At 48.5% G+C, this 24558-nt stretch overlaps 2 long non-coding RNA genes and 1 other non-coding gene across 3 annotated transcripts in view; all 3 read right to left on the bottom strand.

Annotated features, from left to right (window-relative positions):
- LOC112822728 (uncharacterized) overlaps positions 1–23514 on the bottom strand; it is a 54790-nt gene extending 31276 nt beyond the window's left edge. Inside the window, exons 1-2 of the long non-coding RNA XR_003207768.2 lie at positions 23316–23514; positions 22611–22780 (exon numbers count right to left, since the gene is read on the bottom strand). This is a non-coding gene — a long non-coding RNA (uncharacterized lncRNA). The remainder of the gene's footprint in view (positions 1–22610; positions 22781–23315) is intronic.
- On the bottom strand, positions 19481–21685 carry LOC141373284 (uncharacterized). The gene is made up of 2 exons (XR_012379083.1): positions 21202–21685; positions 19481–19730 (listed from the first exon to the last, which is right to left on the bottom strand). It is a non-coding gene; the product is annotated as an uncharacterized lncRNA (long non-coding RNA).
- LOC112822881 (small nucleolar RNA SNORA17) lies at positions 23453–23580 on the bottom strand. Its single transcript, XR_003207862.1, has one exon. It is a non-coding gene; the product is annotated as a small nucleolar RNA SNORA17 (small nucleolar RNA).
- Between the last annotated feature and the right edge of the window lie 978 nt (positions 23581–24558).

Below are 24558 nucleotides of genomic sequence, written 5' to 3'. Positions count from 1 at the left end.
CAGACCACTTGGAAGGGAGAAGAGGGGCCGGGGTTGTCTACAACACTCCTCCACTGAGACACATTTCTGGATAGCCATGAAGTGATGACAGGTGGAATCAATACACATGACCCCCAAACTGAGATGCAGAGGCCTCTCCACACTTCTAGGCACAAGGAAGAATGGGAACATCCTCGGGTTTCAAAAGCACACTGAGCAATAGGATGGTACCTGAGATCTGGGAAGATCTCTCCTGGAATGGGTAGCATCTCCCGTGTGTAATGGGAGATCTAAGAAGCCTCACTGGTATATTTCCTTCAGGAATCCTGGGATTTAGACCCAAAACTTATCATTTTCTCACCACGAGGTTAGGAGGAGGGAAACATGGGTTACATTCACAAAGCTCATGGACCCACACATAATGACCAGTCAGTGGAAACGAGAAGGGGGAAAGGCTTTATTTCTGGAAAAATGATCTATGTTTTCATTGTCATGCATTTGCCTGAACACTGTAGGTGTTCAACACATATTTATTGGATGAATGGGTTCATGTTTATATGTAGAATTTTTACGTTATTCCACATTCTCAATTTCCCCAAGAACAGAGACCATATGTATGTTTGAGTCTCAGGGAGGTAGAAAGATTCTGAGTCTAGATTTTGCTTCTCAACCGTCAATTAATCAATCATGTTAACTTGCTTTATTTACCTGATAAATAAAAAAGAGAAACAATGAAAGGGAGAAGGGTGATTTACTACAAGTTTGTAGAGTTCTGGGTTTACCTCCAGGAAGCCCTGGCCTCACCCAAGAGGTGTCTACATTATCAGGCAAAATCAAAGAAAAATAACATTACTCTCAGAAATTCTAGGATGACTGCTATTTTGAGCATCTAGGTTGGAGATGCATGCTTGCTACTGCTTTGTATTCTGTGCCCATGACAGACATCACTAATCAATCATTATAACCCTATACCTAGAGTCCTTCTCAACATTGCATTCCAGGCAGCCACTACCAATCAACTATAATTCACACAGGAAAAGAAATCAACTTGTCATCCTTGCTTTGTGATACTTTTATCACATGATGGTCTGTGATACCTTTATATCCTAAGTCCATCTGGAAATTCTCACAATACTCTTTATAATAACAGTGAACACTAAAATTACAGAATTATAGATCTGAAAGGGACCTTAGAGATCATCTAGTTTAATTCCAAATACAAGATGAGCCAGGAGCATCTTATAGTGCAAATTGGGACACTGAAGTCTAGAGAGGTTAAGCAACTTGCCCACGCTCAGAGCATTAACTAATGCCATTAACAATCCCTTACATCTGTATAGGGCTTCAGAGATAACAGTCCTTTTACCTGAAACGTCTCGTGTGATCCTTAATTCATTCATCCCATAAATATTTATTAAATTCCTACGGTGTTCCATGTACAGTGCTGGAGATTAGGAAATCAGCAGTTAGTAAAGAAAAAGAAAAAAAGGTTTGATTCCTTTGTTCCAGTTAGGTAGGGATCCTTAAAATAACCCCCTAACCTGGGCAAGACAGACACTAATCTCAATTTTTTAGGTACAGGGAGGATGACAGTTAAGAGAGAACATGACACTGACTTAAAAAAAAATGGTGGCTCTGGAATTCAGAAGATCCCTCACGTTGCCACTTTTGAATGACATCACTACTGTGTGACATGCAGGGACCAACTTTGCAGACCCATCAATCATTTCTTAATCCACTCACCCCCTCCCTCGTTTCAGAATGCACAGGGTATGAAGAAATGTTCCTGGATCTACCTTTCTATTCAAGAAAGGGCAGTGAATTCTCCCACCTGTTTAAAACATTTCAAAGGGGCTTTTTCCACAGACCTGTGACCTCTGGCCCTGTATCCCACACAGAGAGGCAAGAAGAACACAGACACGGGAATGCAGAGTCCTGGATCCAATTATCTCCCCCTCCCCTTTATGGCTCTAACCATCTAGTTCATCTTGAACAAGTCACATCGCCTCTCTAGGCCTCAGTTTCCCCATCTATAAGGGACATTGAGCCACGAGATCTCCGAGTCTCCTTCCCCCTGACATTTGATGAGCCTGCCTACGCCAGGAAGAGATACTCAGCCATACTTCACCTCCTCCTTTGACTAGACATGGTATATCACAGCTGTCTCTGCAGCCCAGACCCACCAAACAAACAGCAGCTCCAGGAAAGGTAGTGTGGTCCAGCGAAGCCCAAAGTCCCCAGGTATAATCATGGGTCCAATTCCTCCTCCACATGTCATGGTTCCTTCTTCCCTTGCATGAAATAATGAGATGATCAAAGGTGAAGCTTCATGTGGAAATGCTTTGAAAATATTAAGATGCACCCATCAAGAAGGGGGGGGAAAAGAACTGACCTAAGTAACTTTGGAAAGCAGTGTTTCAACAGGAATCTGTAAAGCTAAAGACAAAAGGAACTATACAAAAACACTGTATTCTCATTAAAAATTTCCTTCATAGGGATATGGATTAGCAAATCTGAAACTAGTAAAGTTTCAGAATTGCAAAGTAAGGTTGAACAAATAAGTGTATAAGTTGTAGACAACGGGAACCAGGTTTGGTACTGTCAGAGAAAGGAGTGACAATGAGGAAAACAGAAGACCAGGACAAACCCAGGGGGGCTGGATTCGAGCTGGAGATACCAGTGTGAACTCCTTTTTATTTAAGGATACCTAGAGACAGGTGTAGAAATATAGATATGTTCATATACATTGGCCACTCTACATACAGACGCTTCCTAGCTGTGTCCACTGAGAGGGCAGAGAGCAATGACCCAGGAGCAAAGAACACGCCCAGCACTCGGAACTTGGTTTCCAAAGACCATCTTCCAATAATGGAACCAGGGCTCCCTGGAGAAAGAACTGATGCTAAGGCAGGGAAAAGACAGATGAGCCTGCAGCACTGTAGGGTGTCAGAAAGTAAGATAATGAAAAAAAATGGGGGGCACATGAAAAAGACACAGGAGCCAACCTGAGAGAGATCCCAATGACCAAAGCTGGAGCAATTTGAGCAACGATTTGAAAAGGTATTGCATTATAACTCAAATAATGAAATAAATATCCCTGAGTCCATACTGATATAAAGAAGTGAATAAATAAATAAATTACGGAGATGAGACAAACCTCTCTAGAATAATTCCCAATTATATACGTAGATTCTCCCTCCTCCAGGGAGCGGAGCTTCATTTCCCTCCCTTGCAGTAGGAACTGGACTTAGTGATTCACTTCCAATCAGGAGAGTCTAGAAAGGGGAAAATGACCATTTTACAGTGGAGAAAACTGGCAGAGCCACCTTACTCATGTGATCAAGGTTAACCTCACCACTAATTAGTCATGTTCATATCATGTACTTCCTGGTATAGCGTGAAAAGCAAGGGCACTTCAGCCCTGCGGTATTCTTTCAGAAAATCCATAGCTCTGGTCTAACCATGAGAAAACTTCAGCCAAGCCTAAATTAAGGGACATTCAATAAAATACCTGAAAATGTCAAGGTCGTGAAAAAATAAGGAACAACAGAGAAACCTTCACAGATCACAGGAGACATGGTGCGATACCCTATCCGGAAACAGAAAAAGGATATGAGTGGGAAACCTGGGGGAATCCAAATAAAATCTGTATTTTAGTTAATGGTATCACACCAATGTTAAGTTCTCAGTAAAGTCACCCAGGGAAATGCTCTCTGTAAGACAGGATCATTGCACCTGCATTTAGAGGTAAGGCTGGAATTCTAGACCACTAACTACAGGGTGCCACAGGTGTCACAGTGGCCAGGGACCAGGTATGTCACTGTGGGAAACGAATTCAAGGAGCCAACCAGGGTAAGGGGAGAGAGGCCCGGCTCCAGCCGACAACAATGAGGGTGGGGCGTGGAAAGCTGTTCTGAGGCCACCATAGGCTGACTGATTTCTTGGTGACATTAATAGGCTTCCTGCAAGAATCTACTTCTGTTCCCTCACTACTTCTTACCTCTAGGCAAAGTCATTCTCTGGGAAGCTGTTTCTCTGAAAGGCGCCTGGTTTGTGATCAGAATCTATTGTCAGGGAGCGAGAACGTTCCTTCTCCCACGCGAATGCCCGGCAGGGGATGGTGCCAAATGGTCACAGGACCCTCATTTTCTGCAACAGTGATTGCTTTGTGTAAAGGGGGCAGGATGCCAGGGAAACTGCTGGGGACACTGCCTGCTGCCCAGCATTTCAGGGCCCCAAGCGTTTGGGGAATTTCAGACTGAGGCCAGGGGAAGAAAGAGAACTTCCCACGTGATCCCCGCCATCTTCTGGAAGTCTTTGTCTGGGAAATTATGGTGAGACACGGCTCGTTCCTGATGCACAGATGCAGTGGGGATACCAGTGGCATACAAGCAGAAGAGGCAATGTTTAAAGCTAAGGGTCCTCTAGAAGGGGTTACCAGAGTAGCCCAGCTTTTCAGAGAGAGGGTTTAACTCATTTAACCATTTAACTTTGGTAATTTGGTTTTGATGGAGATCTTGTTAAAGCTTGTTACTCACTCCCCCTGCTCTGTTTAGAGCTTGCAAAATATAAATTAACCTTTTCTGGGTAGTTGAAGGTCACTATGATGAACATCAGTTATGCCACAGGCTGAGACACAGAAGTGCATTCAGTGTTTGGGACATTTGCTGAATGGGTGGTGATCTCAGCAATGGCCCTGAAATGTGCTTTTCTGAAAGAATCCCTGACATCAGCTTGTTTTTACTTCAGAAAAGCGCAGTGCCATGTTCCCTCTTCTTCACAAAGGCAAAACAGAACATTGGCCCCAGAAGCTGTGTGACCCAGCCCAAGTGATGTCATCTCTTAGTGGCTCAGATTCTTCATCTATAAAATCAGCAATAATGTCATGAAATTAGATTGTGCATGTTTAGAACATGCATGAGATGCACTAGAACAATGCTAAGAATGGTGCCCACCAAGCACATAAGGAGAATTCTATGTGTTCCTTATTACTATTCCCCGCTGAAGACAAGTCCCCAGATCTGGTTTATTCCGTCTCCGTCCTTTTGCAGTGTGCTCACCAACCTCCGCGAGCTGATGGGAAGCCACACCCCTGAGACCCTGCCCTGGCTTCATGTGGCCACCAGCCACATGTGCCGACTCTAATCAATGCGGCTCACCTCCAGCCCGTGCCTTGTCTAGTAAGAAAGGGCAGAGATTTCCCTGGGTCAGGGTCCTCACTGGACCACAGGCCTCTTGCACCCCATCCCACGACGTCTCAGAAGGAAGCGCCCTACCAGTGTGCGCTCAGGGCAGCGGCAACAGGCCGACTGGCCGTTAAGTAACTCAGGCGTCTGGGAGGGGAACAGAGTCGCTGGTCTCCTCGGGGCGCTTCCACCCCAGATTGGAGGATGAGTGCTTGGCTGAGAGGGAACTAGGAAACCCCCACCCCCGGGAGCGGGAGCAGGGCCCAGGGCTTCATCAGGATCTGGGGGCGCTGGGGGGGGGGAGGCGTGGAACGGCTCAGAGCAGTCGGGGTCCCGGCTGGCCAGCCCCCATCGCCCGTTCCGCCAAAGCCCTCGAGGAAGGCACCCTCGGGCCTCGACGATCGCCTTTCCACCGGTGATATCACCCGCAGCGCTTCCAGCTGGGAGGAAGGCAGGCAGGACCGCACCCCGCCGCAGCCGCGCCCTGCGCCCTGCGCCCTGGGCCGGCCCCTGCCTCCCGCCCCGGGGCGCCACACTCGCCCCGCGACTCACCGATTTCCCGAAACCCCAGGACCCGCTACTTCCCCAGGTCATGCCCCTGCTGCTCCCGCCCCCTAGCAGGGGCGCGGGCGGCTACAGCCAGGGAGGCCCCTCTCCACCCCGCGGCAGGGCGCTGGCGCGCGGTTTCTGCCAGACCCTGGGCACAGACAGGAGCCCTGCGCAGACCCAGGACTGGGGAGACCGGTGCCCCGCAGTACCCCTTCCACGCGAGGACCAACCCCTTCGTTTCTGGGGCCTGCTTTCTCCCTTGCTTTGGCGGATGCCGTGCGGCGGACGCCACCTGCTCGGCACCTGCTCCGCCCTGCTGGACGCTGCCCCGGCCTCACTGCGGAGCCCTGCCCCTCAGTCCCTGGCATAACCCTCCCTCGTTATCAGCACGCACAAACCTGCACACCTGCCCCTACCCTCGCTCCACCGACAGTGACTCACTGAAGGGGTGAGCAAGAGGCCAGGCAGGTTTGGGGGAAGCCCCGCTCCTGGAAGCCTGGAGGGGGCAGCGGCAGTGCCCCTGACTGACACCCGGCGTGCTGTGCGTATTCTAGATTATTTTTGCTCTCCTCTTCCTCTTTTCCTTTCTCCCCAACAGCCTCTTTCCTCCCACCTCCTACTCTCTCTGGTCCCTGCTCCATCCCTTCTTCTGCTACTTTCTCTCGTTTGGGTGGTTGCCTCCTGCCGACCAGGGGACCCCCAGGAGGGCTGAAGGGCTGAGAGGGCTCCCTTGCCCACCCCCCAGCTTCTCCTGGCCTAAATTCCCTCTAGTTCCTTCTCCACTTGGCTTGTCCCGCGTGGTCTTGTTAAGGGAATCTGGTCTATACCAACCTGAACATCCAGAATCTCTACCTGAAATGCACTTCTGCACCGTCGTCCTAGGATTTTCTGGCAAACACCGCCCCTAAAGTTTTCAAAATGCCACCTTATGAATTAATGTTCATTTTGTTGGGTGTGATAATGAGAAGGCAGTTATATTTTTAAGTCCTTATCTACTAGAGATATATTCTCTGAAGTATTCACAGACAAAATGCTGCAACGGGAGAGGAGCAGGCTGGCAGGGGCCTGGACAGGAGGGACGGGAGGGAATGACCTCCATCTAAAGTTCCCTGGGAGTCACTGATGGGCACATGGGGGGCTATTATACCCCACTGTCAACTTTCTCCATAATAGAAAGTTAAAAAATAGTGCTCTGGCCATCAAAAGAGAGATAAATGAGTAAATAAAGATTGGCAGAATGTTAATAATTTTTGAAGCTGGGTGATGAATACATGTGGGTTCTTTGTATTATTTTCTGTTTTTTTATATATATATTTGAAAACTACGGTAAAAAAAAAAGGCTCAAAAAGTTTAAAAGATGTCACCTTAGGGGCTTCTAGGTGGCTGAGTTGGTTAAGCACCTCCCTTCGGCTCAGGTCCTGATCCCAGGGTCCTGGGACTGAGCCTTGCATTGGGCTCCCTGCTCAGTGGGAAGCCTGTTTCTTCCTCTCCCTCTGCCTGCCGCTCTCCCTGCTTGTGCTCTCCCTCTCTGTGTCAAATAAATAAATAAATCTTAAAAAAAAAAAAGTCACCTTATCATGGACTCTTCAACTGTGTAAATCTGCTCTCCTACACAGAGCGTGCACTGCCTACAGGTTGGCGACAGGTGTTTCCTCAAAGGCTCCAAGTGCAGCTGCTGCCTCCTCTCTCAGACCAGCACACTGAAATGCTCTAGAAAATGCTCCAAGGACTTTTCTTGGCTGGGCAGTGCTGCTTTTATATCTCTGTGCCTTTGCACATGCCATTCTGTCCATGTGAACCGCCCTTCCCTGACCCACCTGCCCTTCACTCAGCCCTGGTCCCTCTCCCATCAGACTTTCTCTGATACTCCCGAGTATCAGGGAGTTGTGCCCCCACTCAACCTTGTACATGCCTCTGTGTCATACCATTCACCTTGAATTCCAGTATTTGTTTATATGCCTGGCCCCCACCTTACACTAGATTCTTAGCCACTCAAGAGCAGAGATACTTCTTCTTTCAATGTTCCATCATGATGACTTCAAATACCATCTATGTATTCATGACTCCCAAATTAGTATCACAAACCGGACTCTCCTAAGCACCAGAGCCATAGATGCAGATCTCAATGCCCCCTGAACCTCTCCCCTTGGATGTTCTAGACCCCTAAAATTCAGTGAATACAAAACTGAACATGTTGTCTTCCCCTAAACTTACTCCTCCTGTTATTCTTAGCAGGTGAACAGATCCACTCTCCATCCAGTTGCTGAACCCACACATCTGAGCCTCACCCTGCAGGTCTCCTCTCCTTCACCCCTCCTGTTGATTCCACACCCCACACAGTTGCTGGATGTGCCCACCTCTGTCATCCTCACAGACCCTTCCTTCCTTGAGGAGCATCATCTCTCACCTGGTCAGTGCAAAAGCTTGCTAAATGTCCTCTACTCATGCTCCCTCTACCCAGTCTCCACAGAAAGCCTGATCTTTCTAAGATAATCTTTCTGAAATGCCATTATAATTCCATTATGCCCTAGTAAAATTCTTCTGTGCCTCCCTAAAGCCCAAATTCCTCATCATGTAACATGGCTTGCAAGGCCCTTAGTGACCGGTGTCAGCTTATTTCCCTGCAATTTCCCTCCCCACCCCTGCTCACCAGCCCCCAGGACACACACACAATAGGCCCCGCCCCTCAGAACAGTGGGCAGTTTCCCAAGAGGTTATTCCCTCTCTGTGTGGCCCAGGCAGCCTCCTTCAGCAAATATTACCCATGCTCCCCTACACTTCTAGCCCGGCCGCGAGTCCGTGGAGCCACGTGACCAGTTCTGGCCAATGGGTTGAGAGCAGAAGTGATGCGCTCACTCCCAGGCTAAAGCAGCTCGCTGCCAGTGCACCTGCCTGCTCTCTCTCCTTGTCTTCCTGGCTATATATTGGATGATGGAGTCTCGAGATGGAAGTATCCAGGATCACTGACTTCCCCCACACCCCCATGGAGGCCAGTTGCTCTGAACTCCAATCCGACTTTGCTTGAGTGAGAAATACGCTTTCCTTGTGTTAAGCGACTTGGAGTTCGCGGTGTTTTCTCGTCCTGCAGTATCATCTACCGTAGCCCCCTCCAGTTCTTTCCACGTGCTCTCCCCTCTGCCCCTTAGGATTTTCCATACTGGCTCTCTACCACTCACTTCCACACCTGGCCAACTTCTATTTTTCTATCAGGCTTAGCTTAACTGTCCTTCCTCCTGGACTTCCAAGTCTCAGTATAGGACTCTAAGAACTTGCTTCCCACCCCATGAAATGGCACTTTGTGTTTTTTTTTGTTTTTTGAAGATTTTATTTATTTTGACAGAGAGAGGGAACACAAGCAGGGGGAGGGCAGAAGGAGAGGGAGAAGCAGGGAGCTTGATGCGGGGCTCCATCCCAGGACCCCGGGATCATGACCTGAGCTGAAGGCAGAGGCTTAACGACTGAGCCTTGCAGGCGCCCTGAAATGGCACTTTGCACCGTAGGTTTTAACTAGCCGTTCATTTGCTTCTTGTTCCCCCGCAGCTCATCGAAGCTAGGGCCCACGCCTGACTCGGCCACAGCTCTCTCCCCAGCACCTGATACGGGGCCTGCGTGTAGGATATTGAGTGAATATTCACCCAGTAGTAAACTTCGTATTCATGGGACCGAGTCCATAGTTCAATAAATATTTGTTAAATGAATGAATAAGTGACTTGGCAACTCCTAAAATCAAACAAAAAAAAAGGGGGGTGGTTCTAAAAAGCAGCCCGGTACTCATAAGCAGCCATGAATTATGCAACTGCGCTCGCAGAAGACTATAGATAGACAAATTAGCACAGCCCCTCCTCAGGGTTGCCCTACACCAAAGGTCAACTACTTTAATGAGTCTTTAGTCCCTCTCCTAATAGTAAACTATTGGAAATAACTGAGGGACTGGGAGGGTAGAAAGTTCCCCTTTTTAGTGACTTACACTCAGCTGGGGAAGCTAAACACAAGGTTGAGAATCTACAGCCAGGTCCTTCCTCCGCCCCTCCCTCACTTCCTTTGTGTTTAACTTTTCCCCCGGATTACCTGCTGGGACCGCAGAAGGACTTGCTCCGGGCTTAAACACAGAAGCCATGTAAATAAGGGAAGCATCTTAAGCTCTGGTGCCACAGCTGTCCCGCAAAGCCACAGGCACTGCTGTTGAGTCAGGTGGTTGGGAGGGCCAAGAAGGGGGGGTGGAGGGGCCCCTCTCCTTAGCTGTCAGATGCCTGCGGTGGCACTCAGGCCCTTCAACTCCTCCATTTGTCATTCTCGGCAGAGCCAAGAGCTCAGGTCTCTGGAGACCCGGACAGGCTGCTGCAATTTTTCCCAAGGGTTTTGGCTCAATCTGGGTGAAACCTTGAGAAATCAGCAGGGAAAGAGCCATCAATCAGATGCAATTCAAGGCAGCAAAGATTTATTGGGCATGCACATACATGAGTCCCTGGAAGGAATACTAAAGAAGTCTCTGTCCCAAATGGTGCCCTCAAGGGTCTGAGCCCCGTGAAAAAACACCAGAGTGAAGCACATGAGAAAAAAAAAAAACGAGAGGACTGTACAAGGCGGTGTATAATCAAGTGCTACATTATGCGGGTCGGGCTTTTACAAGGATCAAAAAGGCAAAAGAGTCATGTAACCAGGAGAAAGCAAGGAGGACCTCACTGTAATATTTGACGTTGGAAAGTCGCTCTGCACCAAGTAGCACATAGATTAGTGCTTAGTCTTTACAAACCTCATGACATCGGCTCAGAGAAGCTAAATAACTTGCCCAAGGTGACAGAGCGGGTGAATGGCAGAAGCAGGGTTCTAACTCATGTCTAACCTCAGAGCCTGTCCAGACCCCCTCATATATATGGCCTCATAAAGGGTATTGCTTATTATGACCTAGACCTTGAGCCAACACCTTCACACATACTGTTTTTCTTCACCACACTGCCCCGGGAAGGGAGGTCTTACAAACTCCCAACTGACACTTGGCAAAACTGAGGCTCAGAAAAGTTAATGTGCCACGGGGGAGAGGGAAAATTGGGAGACCCCCTAATTGCCATACCATTCAAGCTAATTCAGATAACGTGTGCATTTTCATTTTCCCCCTGCCGCTGATTTTTATTTGAGCCACAAAGATTTCAGAGACACAAAGGTGCTATTTTAGGAGTTGGGCACATTTAGATACTGTGGATTACGTTTTTCAGAGACAAATTGATAAGCAGTCTTTTTACAGCTCAGCATTTCCCTAGGAAGTAAGCACAGCCTCGTGACCAAGAGCGTATCCCCACCACCTCCATATTGGCTACTGTCACCATGAAGCATCATGGATGAACTTTTTAAAAGCAAGTTTTGTGTTCTGTGCTTTTGCAGTTTCTTCACGTTTTCCAATTGCCATCAACTTTCGTTAATCATTTCAAACACCCCTATATCTCGGGCACATGGCTAACCCTTCTTTCCACACCAATCCCATTTTGTGGATGAGGAAACTGAGGGCCAGGGAGGATGTTACTCGCTCCAGATCATACAAATAGTCATTTGCAGAGCCAGGTTTCCTGCCTGCTAGACCAGAACCTGTTTTTACATCATTCTCAGTGAAAACTCTCACCTGAGTAGGCATTAAGGCGTCTCTCAAATCAATTTTTGAAAAACTTTTAAACCTGTAAATGGGCACTTTCCTCATACAAAAATACAGAAACACGTATTTGTCCATCTCGTTGACAACCTTTGTAACTTTTGACAAGTAACATAATCTCTCTGGGCCTCAAGCTTCTCATCTCTAAAACATGAGGAAGACAGCTTCTGTATCACAGAACGGTTCTGAGGACTAAGTGAGACAGTGTATATAAGACACCTAACATCATGCCTGGCATATGATAGGCATTAAATAAATGACATTTATTAGCAGTGGCAATATTTATTTATTGACTACCGTTTTCCAAGCCTTATGCTGTGTATTATAAAATAGTCTATATAATAAGAATCTGACATCATATGTGGAAAATACATGTACCTATAATACATATATATATGCAAACATATATATATATATGAATGATTGGAGTATACAGAAAACAGTCTAGAGTGACATAAACCAAAAATATTAACAGTGATTATAGGAGGCTTTCATTTCCTTCTGCATCTTTATGTATTTCCCCAATTTCTCTAAAAACCATGGATGGATTACTTTTGTAATCAAAATAAAGAAAATCTGGAGAAATCCATTTGAAATGCATTTCATTTTGGAATGAGAGGAACGCTTTATTTCAAAGAAGCAATAAAAGTTTAAAACCTTTTAAAAGGTGCACTAGCTTAATAGCCCCAGGAGGGAAGAAGTAGCTTTTCCTAGCAAAGCTGAGCAAACCCAGCTGACTTCACAGGCGGTTGCCGTGACACCTGGTTCTAGAACAAGGACCTTAGGATTGGAAAGGGAAGACTTTTCAGTGGCAACCGCCCATCTGGTGGCTCAAATCTCATTTGTAGTTGTTCTGAGGCCAAGCCCCGCTAGGACTCAGAGCCCTCCTGCATCTCATCACGCCTTCTCCATGACATATGCATCCTTCCCTAGTGGAGACCCACATGGATGCAGGTGCAGCTGCAAGTGGCTGCCCGCAGCTCTCCCCACCTGGGAAGGCAGATCCAGCTGCAAAGCCAGGACCCACCTGGGCTGGCTGGACAGTAGTGTCCAGGGACTGAAGGGGTGGCATCTGGGGAGGGGAGCGGAGAGAAGAGGAAGTGGTAGAGCAGTGCTTGGGGGAGGGGCAGAGTGCTTCTGCTTCCCAAGGAATTTCCCATCCAGTCCTCACCATGGACTCAGGGGGTCGTTGGGAAGTCCGTCTTGCAAGTTTGCTCAAGTCCCAGGGGTCGTTGGGAAGTCCGTCTTGCAAGACTTGCCAAAGTCCCACGGCTAGTGTGAGGAGAGAAGCTACCCTGTGTGCATGCATGCGTGCGCTTTATTTCATATGGCCCCAAAGCAAATGTTGCAGGAGGCATGAGGACCGTGGCCAATCGGAGAGCTGAGCTAAAACAGGGCCAGCTTTTCAGCTCCAGGGGCTGTGCCATGCCTGAGTGCAGGCACACAGTGGCCGGGTCTTCTGACTGTCTTGTGAAATGTCTCCACTTCTGAATGTTGGATTCATCTTCAAAGTAAAATCAAATGAAGGCATCTGTGGGTCAGCCAGACACCACCCCCCCACCCCAAGGCTGAGTGTGGCCAACCAACCTGAGCCCTCGGCCTCACGGGTTGCCTGGGTCAGAGTCGGGCTGCCCAGCCTGTCCAGCAGTGCGTCTTCTGCATGCTGCCTGGAAGTGTCATGGATTTCAGGCTCCCCTGGAGGAGAGCTGATGCTTCCCATCAGGCTGGGGAGGTAACCCCAGAGAAATAAGAAAAAGGGAGGATGACAGGTCCAAGAAGAACATGGCCTAGGTCCAAATTAGACAGGAGAGCTGAGTGCCGGATTGGTATCGAGTTCTCTCTGACCACAGACCCTTTGTTCTGGTAGGCTGAGTTCGTCAGCAGACATTGCTTCGGTGACGACTATACATTCACTTATACCAGGCGAGACCCTGGAGATAAAGTCAGGAACAGAAAAGGGAAAATCCTGCTCCAAAAAGTTTACAGTGGAGAGAAAGGAGGCAGAAAATAACCAAGTACATACTCCCTCCAGGCAGAAAGACCCAGGAAGAAAAGGGTTTTTTTTGTTTTGTTTTGCTGTTGTTGTTGTTGTTGTTTTAGATTTTATTTATTTAATTGACAGAGAGAGACACAGCGAGAGAGGGAACACAAGCAGAGGGAGTGAGAGAGGGAGAAGCAGGCTACCAGCTGAGCAGGGGGCCAGATGCAGGGCTCGATCCCAGGACCCTGGGATCCTGACATGAGCCGAAGGCAGACGCTTAACCTACTGAGTCACCCAGGCGCCCCCCAGGAAGAAAAGTTAAGTGGGCTAAGGAAGCCAGGGTACATGGACCCAAAGCCCTCTCTGATACGGTGAGGTTTGGACAGAGACCTGACTTGACTGACAAGCCATGTGGATTTCTGGGTACAAGCAGTTCGGGAACAGTAGGTGCAAAGGCCCTGTGAGGCAGGAGGACACATGACACAGGAAGAGCCATGAGTCAGTGTGCCTGGAGCGGAAAGGAGAGTAGGGGGAGATGAGGTCAGAAGAGGTAAGCAGAGGTGAGCAGGGAGGAGAGGGCTCGGTTATGTAGGACCATGTTGGCCATTGTCAGGACAGGTTTTAGGGATAAGACAATAATGAGATCTGCCCTCAGCCCTCAAGGGACTTACAGCTTGACTCTGGGACTGCTGTATCCCACCCCCATCCCCTTGTAAGTACTTGTCATCCTGAATTCTCCTCATACCCCCATCGGTCTCAGAGCCATCTGGCTGCAGGTGGGACACTTCAGGGATTCGATTCTGCGGTCACTCCAGGTGTGGGTGCCCAGGAAGTGACTCAGACCTTGCAGAGCCCCACATCAGAGTCAGGCTAATGCCCTTGCTGAGCAGGCCTCAATCCCCTGATCTTGAACCCAAACAGCCTTCCCCAGCCCCCAGAGGCTGTGGCATGACAGGACTCAAGCAAAGCTCCTCTGAAGAGACCACTAACACCTGCCCTTTGGCTAACAATGACCTCTAATGGGCCCCAGGGGCCCCAGAGTGGGGACAGCAAGGATTTTCCCCCAGCTGCAGAATGTCCTTTCTGGGTCTCTTGAAATTCACCCTGTGGTGACACAGCCAGTGCCAGGCAGTGACTAACCCGGGTTTGAGGTGAGTCTTTCCATGATGGGGCAATGAGGCTTTGGAAAAAGCCCCCTGCTGCAGGGGTTTTCCTTCTCCTGTGTGCGCTGGCTCATCCTGAAGTCACAGAATTCTTACCTTCCTCTTCCCCATTTTCTGAAGCCCATACATATCCTGTTCCTGTGGGAAAAGGAGAGGGGCAGCTCCTGCAAGCTCCAGAATCCAGCTCTTTATCACTCTGCTCTGCCGCCCCTGAGCGCTTGCTCGCCTCCTGCCTCTCAGGGGCTAGAGCTTCAAGGCCTGTCACCATGGCATGTGCCCATATCCCGGGAGCCCACAGTCCAGTGGGTGGAGGACAGACAAACTGACAGTCGCAGTGCAACACGGCATGCATCCTAACAGGGAGCGGCCCCGGGCCCTGGCGGCGGGGGGGTTGGAGACTGGGACAGATGAGGAAAGGCTGCCCAGAGCTGGTGGCAGGGAGTCTAGAATTAGACACTGAGTTGGTGAGAAGCAGGGATAGGACAGATGAACAGACAGATGGAACAGCATGTGCAAAGACATGAGAAAAGGAGGTGCGTTCAAGCTCTTATGAGCGGATGTTGGCGTGGCGGACTATATTCTTGTTTACATTTCCACACTCTGATGAACTCAGGCAGGGCAATGGGACTTCCTTGGCCACTGAAATCTGAGCAGAAGTGACACCCACTCATTCCCAGATAGAAATGCATGGTTCAAGAGCCAGTGTCCTCTTGCTCTACCCCTGCAATTGTGGAACCCTGTCAACACAGAGCTTCTCCCAGCCTGGATCCCTGAGTGACTACAATGAATAGAGCCCCCTGCTGGTCTGAATGGCCACGTACCATGAGCAAGAAATGAACCCGATGGCTAATTTGTTACTGCAGCGCAACCTAGCCTGTTCCTCACTGGTACTACTAACCTGGCTCCAGAGGGCTCATATTGGGGCCGGGGCGGGGGGGGTGTCAGGAGACGAGCCTGCATATGTATGCGGCTAGCTAGACACCCTATTATTCTTTCTCCAGATCTTAGATAGCAGCACAGGCTGTATGTGAGTGAATTAGAATCCTAGCTTTGTCATTTACTAGTTCTGAGAGTTTGGGAAGTGCCATTAAATCCTTTGAGCCTAAGTTTATCCATCTATAAACTGAGAATAATGAAAATAATATTACCTACTTCACAGGGCTGCTGGGTTTCCTGAGTAAATCCGTGCTGGATCTTCCCTCTCCCCACTTATGACCCTTTCACAGCCTGGTCCCAGTCACAAGGGTACATATTTAAAATGCAAATTCCTCACCCTCACCCTAGACCTGCTGAGTCTGAATCTCTGCAGGTGAGGCCCAGAAACCTGTGCTTTCAGTAAGCCCTCCACGTAGTGTTTTTTGCATGTTAGAGTTTAGGAACCACTGCCCTTAAAGTTTTGATAGACAGTCAAAACCTCTGCCCTGAGGAGGGATCATTGCTTGGAGGCTGGCTTGGTCTGAAACCAAGAATCTTCAGCCTGATGCTGATCAGGTGGCCACAGTGCCTTGCACAAAAGCCAGAGGCTTAGAAGCTCTGTATTACTTAGAGAGCAGGTAACCTCACTTGGAGCCCGCTCAGTGTGTACGACTCCAGCATTAACCAGCCCTCTGCAGCCAGCCTCGACCTGTGCTGAGCTTTTTAGGAGGTGTTCTTCTCCAAGGGAGACCCTTCAGCAATGTACCTCTCCCCACCCCTGCCCACCCCAGCCTGGCCTAGGGATCCTGGGCATGTGGTACCGGTCCCTTTTCCTTCAGGACAAGGCTGATTCTTAAGAGAATCGGGTAAGATTGAGACCAGGAAGAGGGCTGCAAAACTAGGGCTTCTGAGTGCATAGAGCTGCCCAAAGGCTGCTGAGGACAGAGACGCTTGAAGCTACCTGTAGTAGTGCCCAGACCAGGCCCAGCTGCCCTCCTTGCCAGCAGCTTCCTCCCAACACATACCACCGTCATATGACTCTCTTCCTAAACATTGCTCCAAATCACACATATGCTCAAGAGCACACCATGGCTCCCTATGGCTTCCTGCCCATGGAATCAGGTGTTAACTTCTTGCTCTGGCTTCAGACCCTTCCAAGTCATATGGTATCGTGGCTTTCCAGTCCTTTCTCCCACTACTTTCCCAACCTACTAAGTCCTCTCTTCCCTCCCTTGCCACTGTAACCCACCTGGGAGGGGAGTTCAGACCAACCACCCGTAGCAGATGCTGGCGCCCCACCCAGACCTCCTTTCCTCGGCTGGCGCATCCATTCCCTAACACCAGGTGCAAAAGACTGGCCCTCTTGCCTCAAGGAAGGTCAGACCTGCATACTCTCCATGCTCTGAAGCTCTCCACGGCACCAGGCTGAGGTTACACATCAGTTGAACCTCATCTTTGTGTGACCTCCTCCCTTCTCCCATCCTGTTCTTCTCACTTCCTCACAGACTTTGTCTCCACACAGAACCCCCTCATAAATCACTTGCACAAGAATTTATGTCTTGGGCTTTGCTTCCAGGAAGGCTGAGCTACGACTCCCATGTCATTTGTGAAGTTACCTGGAGGCAATGGTAGCTTCTGACTATACCTCCAGGCAGCCTATACCAGAGGTCATGGAACAGAAGGGCTCATGGGCCAAATGAAGACGCCTGAATCTCGGCATTTATTTAATCAAGTTAGAACACACACTGGAAAGAAGCAAGGCAAAGAGACAGGACCGGTGAACACCCGTAGGACAAGTGCCAGCAGGTAGAAGGATCACGCTAGCTGAACCCTGGGTCACACAACATTCTACCTCTTGTTCTCTCTCTGCCACAGCAGCTCTCTCTCCTCTGGTGTGGCTGCAGAGGGCAGCGCTGGGGGCAAGCCAAGGTGACCGGCTGGAGGGGGCGCCTGAAGTTAACACACATACCGCCTCTATTGGGAAGACTCGGGGCCAAGTACACCTGTTCACACTGCAGCACCCCAGTGAATCTCCTGAGCGGCTGCAGGTTTTATCTGTGTTTCTTGGGGTGTCACCACTGAGTGGCCAACATAGGAGTGACGTTGCTTCAATCTAGAGAAGACATGACCCACGCCTTATAAATATTTAAGGTTTACTTGGTCTTCATACTCCTTGTCTATAAGTAATGTTCTCATTTGATCTATATTCAACCCATATATGTTCTCTTTATTCTACCGTGTCTAAAAAATCTCATAAGCTACTTGCTTCTATACTTAATTTATCTCATTTTCTGGAGCAAAATCGAATATTCATAAATAACACGGCAAACAAGACAGTTCCCTTTTCCTGAGTTACCATCTCCTACCCACAGGTCTCCAGAGCTTTGTGTCAACCCGAACCTTCAGTAACACGACTAGAACTCGACTCAAGTTCTGAGAACTGGTCTGTCTGGTTCTAAATCCACTGTACTGGGTAACGTGTTGTTTGATAACATGGCTTATCTCCCCTGCACATGGTAGGGACCTGACTTCTCTCTCTCTCTCTCTCTCTCTCTCTCTCTCTCTCTCACACACACACACACCATGCTCACCCGTGGTGGGTCCTTGAATGATGCTGTGGGGTTCAGCTGAATCCATCAGCATTTTAGAGAAAGCACAGCCAGTTTGCTTTCCTGCATCACCATCACTTGGCCTAAAAAGCAAGAGGACAGAAACAAGCTTCCCCCTCCAGCAAAGCTATGAGCAGGGTATGTGCTAAATCCTGGTTTTCATTTGCCAGATTCAGCCTGTGAATACCAGTGTCCTGATAGCTCTCCAGATTCAAGAAAGCAAACTCCTGCCCCCATGCGACTATAAAACCAGGAGCCTCCATCCCTTTCCAACTGGTCCACCCATCACAGCACTAAAAACTGAGTTTTTATATGTGAAAAGTGCTTGCCAGATTCCCAGAACAGCTGTGACAGGAAACTGAATAACAAGGTAAAAGTGTAACCCTGTACTACACCCTTAATATTGGACGGGAGAGGGTGGTACAGTCCACTAAGAAAGAAAAATCTTACTGTTGGCCAGTCAAGCTCATACACAGAGCTCCACTTGAGGTTCAAGTCACCAATTCCAACCCAGAATTGGAGACGAGGATTTGAGAAGGATTCCCCTGCTCCACAGAACAACCCTTCAGCTCCACAAAACATGTGTGGTCTTCATTCTAGCCACTCTGCACTGCCCCGTATGGTCACCCCTCCCCAGTTAGTAAGAAAACCTCTTTACACACTTTCTCTTCTTTTCTCTATCACTTAGGATGCTTTTGGATGAGGATGAGGGTGAGGATAACAGCTAACATTTATTGAGTAGCTTGCATTCCTGAGAAGAAACTCAGAGACCAGCATGCATGACGTGCTGTTGGGATTAACATCCACAGAAAGGGAGGAAAAAGAAGCAGAATTGGGCAGAGGGAGAAATTGAGCTGAGACAGAAGCCCAACAAAGACGTCCACCAACCCCAGGGAGAGTTCCAGAACCAGTGTGACCTTTCAGAGTGGTCCTGAGTTGAGGCAAGGGGTCCAGCACTTATAGTTCCTCATAGATCAGTCATGGGACGTAGACTGTTCCCAGAAAGAGACCCTGGCCTTGGGGCAACATGGTCATCTTCCCCTGGGGCAAGACTTGTAAAGCACTCCCTGTGGCTGGGAGAAATAAGGCATTCCCAAAGCATGGGGTGGGTGGCACATCAGAGCCCCTGCACCAAGCACATACCTCATGCCCGGTCTTGTCCCACACCCTTCACATTCTCTCATTTAATCCTCACAACAATCCTACGAGGTAGGCACTAGAATTATCCCCTTTTTGTGTGTGGAAACTGATGCACAGAGCGGTTTAGTAACTCGCCTGATGTCACACAGCCACAGAGTTGTGGAGCCAGGATTTAAACCCAGGCAGACTGATTCTGGTGGTGATCAGCCCACCACTCCGCCTATGCTAGTAAAAGAGAAGCCAACAAAAACTGGACAGGGATTTTTTTTCCCCCCAAACATGTAGGAGAATGTCTAGCACATAATAAGCACTCGAAATGTTTTTGAATGAATGAATTGGTTCACAAAGGGGAAAATCCAATGCTATGTGTTTCAAGAGCAACTGGGAGTCTGGTTCCACTTCTCTGCTCTCTGCCTTCTTCCATGTGTTGGCTTCATCCTCAGGATGGCTTCCATGGAGGTCACAAGATGGACCCAGGGTTACCTGTCTCCACCAGGAGGGGAGAGAACTTCACTTCTCTATCCATCAGAAGACTCAAGTGTCACACTTCGAACTTCACAATGTGAACTGATCACAGAGGTAAAAGGATTAAGATGATGCTGATTGTTAGGACAGTCAGGAACCTCCCTGACATCCCACCCAAACCCAGAAGGCAAATATGAGTGCTGGTAGGAAGTGGGGAGAAGAGAAATGGATACTGAGCAGGTAATCAATGAACAACCACTGACCCTTTATCCCATGGGCCCCCAAGCTCTTGAACCCTTTGCTCCCCTCCCCAGGGTCTAGCTTTACCTACTCCTCATCCCCTGCCTAAATGTCCCTTGTCCACCACCCTTCTGCAGCTGAGGGTTTGGGGACATGGGCTACCCTTAGATCCTGTGGGAGAAGCAGAACAAGAAGAAAGCAGTCCACTGAGAGTGGGGTCTAGGCTTGGGATGTTTAAGATAATTCTTTACACAATTAGATTAACCACTTTGCAGATCCTCAGATAAGCCCCTGTGGCCACACTATGTAAAATATGCCATTCCCTCTCCACTTTCCCTGCCTTAGTTTCTTCATAGCCCTTATCTCTGTCTAGACTTCTATTGTGTTTATATTTATTCATTAGTTTGGTGTCTTTTTTTCTCCACTGGAATAGATGCTCCACAAAAGTGACTACTTTATCTCATTCATCTCTGAGTTTTTGTCACCTAAAACAGGTCCTCAGTAGACATTTGGTGGGTGGATGGATGGATGGATGGATGGATAACCAGTGCCTTTGTGTTGCAATAGTAACAGGCTTGGTCTCCTCCTCCACCTTGAGTGGCATTACCAAAGACCTTTTTCCGTTATTCCCAACTTCAAAGTGACAGGCGCCGGGAAGGCAATTAAAGAAAGACAAAAGATGGAATGCCATCCTATCTCAAATAAATCACAGTCTGTCCTCACGCTCCAGAGAACATCTGATCCATAGGTACTGGTCATCTCTAGGTAGCCCGCGGTTTCAGAGGAAACAAATCAATGAAACCATTTTGTCTGTACAGATTTCACAAGCGTCAAATGTAAGATTTTGACAACAATCCTTTTCAATTCTTAATAACCATTAAATTGATAGAAATCACATATGCACTACAAAGCCTGCAAAGAGGGGCTTGCCTAGGCTAATGTTTAATTAGAGAGTGCTGACTGTCTCAGCCAACATGTGTTCACATGGTCCACAGGCTCGTCACCCACAGAATAAGGAGGATAATTCTATCATCTTCCACATGGTGATCTGGGAGCACCAGTTAGGGGCGCCTGGGTGGCTCAGTCAGTTAAGTGTCTGCCTTCAGCTCAGGTCGTGATCCCAGGGTCCTGGGATCGAGCCCCGCATCGGGCTCCCTGCTCAGCGGGGAGTCTGCTTCTCCCTCTCCTCCCTATTCCTGCTAGCTCTTGCTATCTCTGTCTCTCTCTCAAATAAATAAATAAAATCTTTTTTAAAAAGAAAGAAAGAAAGAAAAGAAAAAAAAAAGACCACAGAATTTGAAGCCAATCTCCCTGGGTTCCAACCCAGCTCTACCTTTTACTGTTGGGTAAGTTGATCGATCCTTCTGTGCCTCCACTTCCTTATTCATAAACTGAGGATACTGTTAGTAGCCACTGCACAGGACTGTTGCAAAGATGAATGAGTTATTACATGGGAAGCACTGAGAGGAGCACGTGGCTCAGAGTGAGCACCATGTAAGCGTTGGCTGTTAGAATGTCTGGTCTTCAGTGTTGAAGAAATCAGTCATCAGGCAAGTCTCCTTCACTTCCACAACCCACTCATACACATGTAATACACACACAACACATGTAACACATCCATAACACATACAACATACAACACAGAGAGAATAAAACATACAAGACACACAGCACACACACACACACACACACACACACACACACACACACACACAACACAGCCAAGCATTTTCATACTCTGTACTTGGTGGTTTCATCCATCTTTAGAGCCAGATCCCTGCTAAGACACTCATGGTACTCATCACTCTTCCCCATTGTATGTCAATAGGACATCATGCAATGTCATGATAAAGCAATTTACCAACTGCTCATTCAAATTGCTTCCAGAGCAAAATATTCATTACCAATTGTGTTTCAGAAGCTTCTCAGCAATAGTGTCTTCACCAGTATAGTGTGGTGCTCCGGTGCAGAGCTCTGGAGTGAGACATGAGTTCAAATCCTGACGTTACTACTTACCAACTGTGTGACTAGGGGTGAGCTGCTAAACCGCTCTGGCTGTAACATTATTCTCATTTTATGGACGAGGAAACAAACAATCAGAAAGAACAAACTGCTAAACACGACCGTCATGTGGTTATCCACAAAGATTTACCTTGCATGGACGTCATAAGAAATGGAAAGATAGGGTACGTATCTAGATGAGGGCTTGGCACATGCTAATAGATGCTAATATAACATGTTGGGTAAGTGGTGGTGGTGGTGATGAATTTCTTTGAGTATTTCTTCTAGTGGGAAAAAAAAAGTCGCTTTGACTAAATCGTTAACCGTTAATGAAACTGATGGTGACTTGAGTTCCACCAGCACATTTGGGTTCCAGATCCCATAAACTTGGACCCAGCATCGTGTTGTAACTATACCATTTCCCTTAGTGAAATTTGAGAGGTGATGTTTTGACATTGGTTCATTTCGTTTCATTTCCTCCTGATGGGTGGGCTTAACTTGTTTCTCAATTTAGGCAAAGCAAAAGGGAGAAGTATTTTAAATCGCTGTGATAGCCCAAGTCGGTCCTACCTTCTGGTCCCGGAGAAGGAGGCCCAAGCTCTCTTCTACTCTCCTACGGTATTTGGGCTTCTTCCAGTTCCTGCGATCGCCAAATATCATCCTTTCCTTTGTTTCGCCCCTCCTTCATCTTGCCCCCAGCATTTGGGTGCCTTAACAAGGAGTTTTGAAATAGTATCTTACCCATATTTCACGTTCTTGTGGTGCCTTCCCGTTCACTCGGTGCTTGCGTGTCCATTCCTCATTCCTGGCTGAGGGAAGACGACCGTCCTCCCTATGATGGCACAGCTGAGGCTCACAGAGGTGAACCAGCAAGCCCTGGACTTCGGCCGTCAAACAAACACCACGGTCTCCTGGTACAACAAGAAGGCAGCCTTTAACTGAGACACTTGAAATTGTGGTAAAATCTGGGGCGCCTGGGTGGCTCAGTCGGCTAAGCGTCTGCCTTCAGCTCAGGTCATGATCCCAGGGTCCTGGGATCGAGCCCCGCATCAGGCTCCCTGCTCCCTGCTCAGCGGGAAGCCTGCTTCTCCCTCTCCCACTCCCCCTGCTTGTGTTCCCTCTCTCGCTGTGTCTCTCTCTGTCAAATAAGTAAAATCTTAAAAATAAATAAATAAATAAAAATAAATCGTGGTAAAATCTACGTAACACAGAATGTACTATTTTAATCATTGTCAAGTATACAGGTGAGTGGTGTTAAGCACATTCACGTTGTTGGGCAGCCCTCGCCACCATCCATCTCTGGAACTACTTTCATCTTCCCAAACTGAAGCTCTGGACCCCTTAAACATCACTCCCTCCTTCCCTTCCCCAGCCCCTGGGAACCACCTTTCCACTTTCTGTCTCTACAGTGTGATTGCTCTGGCGACCCCACATAGGAGGACTCACACAGCGTTTGTCCTTTGGCGTGGCAGACGCTTTGGCAGAGAGATTGCTGGAGGACGTACCACGACTCTTTCCTCCACGGCATTTGTTTTGCTAATATGGCACATTAGCCAGAAAGAATGTCTTTTTTTTTTTTATCAAGTGTCAGACTATTAATTATCCAGATGTTCACAGGCCAGAACACTGAGCGTAGACAAGCCTCTCTTTCTGCCACCTAATGACACAAGTGTGACACACCAGTCACATCTGCAATGCCTCTGAGGGCAGGAAGGTGCCTATTCTTTACCCTAAAGTAACCTATCCTCACGGACACCAGCACCTCGCAGGCCCTGCCTTGCAAAACAGATGTTTTCTAACGTTTTGTTTTATGCTGAATGCTGTTCGTTCCTCTTGCCCTCCAAGTACTTGACTTGTGGACATCAGCAAAAAGAAAAAGAGAGAAGAGAGGAGAGGAAGGAAGGGCAGGGGAGGGGAGGGGAGGGGAGGGGAGGGGAGGGGAGAGGAGAGGAGAGGAGAGGAGAGGAGAGGAGAGGAGAGGAGAGGAAGAGAAGAAAAGAAAAGACGAGAAAAGAAAAAGAGCCTCTGGAGAAAGACGTAGGCATTTTCATGTTCCACCCCTGACAGTCCCAAAGACCCCCTCTCATCCACTGGCCTGTGTGTCGTTGTTGTTGTTTTGTTTTGTTTTGTTTTAAAGAACTCTGTGATCTGCTTCAATTCATGTTTTGCCAAGAAAGCTAACACAGCTGCAAATCCTTTCTGCCCAGAATGCCTTCCAGCCTTCCCAGAGGCCTCTCTGCTCATTCGGTGGCCACTTCCCTCCTTCCCGGGCTGGCCAGCCTCTCCCAGCCCACTGGCCCCCACCCCCACACCCTCGCCCCGCCATCCACCGGCTCCTTCGAGAAGGCACTACTGTCTGGGAGTGGCCGTGCCTTCTCTGTGGGTTTTCATTACTTACTGGGAGAAGCGCAGGCCCCCTCGGGCACCCCAGCCCCCCTCCGTAGGCTTCCCCCTCAGAAAACTGGCTCTGCTGCCCGCTGGTAAACGGGCTGGCTGTCACCATGACAACGGCCTGGCCCAGAGCCTGGATGACGCCAGGCCTGACTCCCCTCCCAGCCTCACCCAAATCTGTTTGTTCAAGTTCCAGCTGCATTTGTTGGGCTTCGTTTTGCTTGTCAGTTTGAGGCACCTCCGCTGCTGATTGGCTGCAGGGGGCTGGGCTCAGACTCCCCGGGATACCGACCGGGAA

Source organism: Callorhinus ursinus, unplaced genomic scaffold (genome assembly GCF_003265705.2).
Source record: "Callorhinus ursinus isolate GAN/ISIS: 27379988/994484 unplaced genomic scaffold, GSC_fseal_2.0 scaffold8, whole genome shotgun sequence".
Classification (NCBI taxonomy): Eukaryota; Metazoa; Chordata; class Mammalia; order Carnivora; family Otariidae; genus Callorhinus; species Callorhinus ursinus.
The sequence above is the reverse complement of the archived record's forward strand: the minus strand, read 5'-3'. Positions and strand labels throughout refer to the sequence as shown.